We start from the raw sequence: 1,939 nt of genomic DNA, 5'->3' as shown, positions 1-1,939 counted from the left end.
GACCGCCGAGACCGCTCCTCTGCGCGTCTCACTCGCCCCGGCTGGGTAACCCCCCCTCCTTTGCTGCTTTCTCTTTTCCCCCTCGCTCTTTGCACTGGGGGGCTCTGCTTTTGGCTTCGCAAAGGTCCTGCCAAGATGCTAAGTTGGAAATTGAGGATTCTGACGCCTTGTGCGCGCCTGAAGCTCCTCCTTCCCGGGGTGTAGTCGGTGGTTGGACTGGCAGGAGCCTCTGGGCGGCCGCAGCCAACCCGGCCGCCAGGCGCGCCTCGCCCTCTCCCTCTTCCTCCCGGCTCCCTCTCCCGCTCGCTGGCGCTCCCCTCGCCCCTCCCTCGCGCCCGCCTCTCCTCCGCGGCCCTCCTCTACCCCTCCTCCTTTTCTGCCCCCCTCCCTTCGCCGGTCTCTCTCTCTCTCTCTCTCTCCCTCTCACTCTCTGACTCTAGAGCGCCGGCCCCAGGATGACAATCATATCCCAGGCGCGCCGATCTCTTCCAACTTTCCTCCTCTGCTGAGTCCGTGTGGAGCTCGGGTTCCGACGCAGCGCGGGCCCTGGTGGCCGGTCCGGCCGTCCCTAAGCACAAAAGGAACGAGGCGCGAACGCTCTGCTATCTCTTCGCCACAGTATATCGAGTAGTTAGCGGATTTCTTGTTGGCCAGGAGGCCGGGCGCTGAGGCGGATCGCCTCCCACCCGCCCCTGGCTTCTCCCTCAAGTCAGCGAGTTGAGGACCCGCAATGAAGGTCGCTGGGAGAGCCAGATGAATACCGCGGGCCAGGGCGCAGGGAGTCCGGGATTCCTGTCCCTCTCCGCCAACAGCAGCAGCAGCAGCGGCGGCAGCAGGTGGGCGAGGGATAGGCCTTGGACATCTGCACGTAAAGGACCCGGCCTTCCTTCCACCGACTCCCCGCCAGACGGCGAGGGAGAAGATACTGGGGGCCCAGGACGTGCCGGGGTAGCCTTTCACTAGAGTGGCGGTAGTGGGCAAGAGCTGCCGGACGGAGGCGCGTCTACACTGGAGTAGGTCTCCGGACCCCACTCTCCCCCACGCAATGCCTCGCTGCTGGGTTCTCGGCTCTCTCCGTCCGCTGCTCGCCCCGCCAAGCCCGTGGTGGCGGTAGACGGTGCGAGCCCCTGTCCCCTTCGCACGCGCCCGTGCGCCACTGTAAACACACCGCAGAGCAGTGCCCAACCCAACTACTGTTTGTTCAGCGAGGCGCTGGCAAGGCACACACACACAACTGAGTCACAGGCGGAGCCCTTTGCCCACGACGGCCCTACAGAGCACGAAACAGACCCTCTGCGCGTCTCTCCACCCCGAGCTGCTGCTACAGGCGCACTCGATCTCGGGGACAGACAGGGGCGCTGGTGAACCAGGACAAGGGCTGGCACATTGTCGGGCACTGCGCTGGAGCTCGGTATATCCGGGACTTTGTGGCCCTGGATAACGGGGTCACGCGCAAGCCGAGGCACGACTATACACAAAGTGCCCGGCAATGACTTCGACGGGCGAGGTACACTTTATTTCCTAAGACCCGGCCCCCGCACACCGGCCGGTGCGGCTCCCTAGTCCACGCAGGGCGGCGCGACTCAGCGCATGCGCCCTGACGCCTCCCCAGGCCCCGCCCCTCGAGCGGACCTTCCCCGAGACCCTGTCGGTCCTCGCGGCCCTGTCCCCGCTGCCTTCACCTCTAATTGGACTCTGGCCTCCGTTGACTCCGCCCCCCGAGGACGTGAGCCGCCTTCCCTCCGAGTCACGGCGCCGAGTGGGGGGGCTGGGCGGGGCGTCGGCGCACTATTGTCATGGAGACGGGAAGCCGGTGGCAGCGGCGGCGGGTACAGCCCCGCCGAGGTGGCTGCGAGCCCCACCGAGACCGAGACGAGGCCGAGCGGCCCGGACGGCCCGAGGAGGACGGAGCGTGCAGCCGGCCGGCGGCGGCCTGTCG

Source organism: Pteropus alecto, unplaced genomic scaffold (genome assembly GCF_000325575.1).
Source record: "Pteropus alecto unplaced genomic scaffold, ASM32557v1 scaffold123, whole genome shotgun sequence".
NCBI lineage: Eukaryota > Metazoa > Chordata > Mammalia > Chiroptera > Pteropodidae > Pteropus > Pteropus alecto.
Note: the sequence above shows the minus strand (reverse complement) of the source record.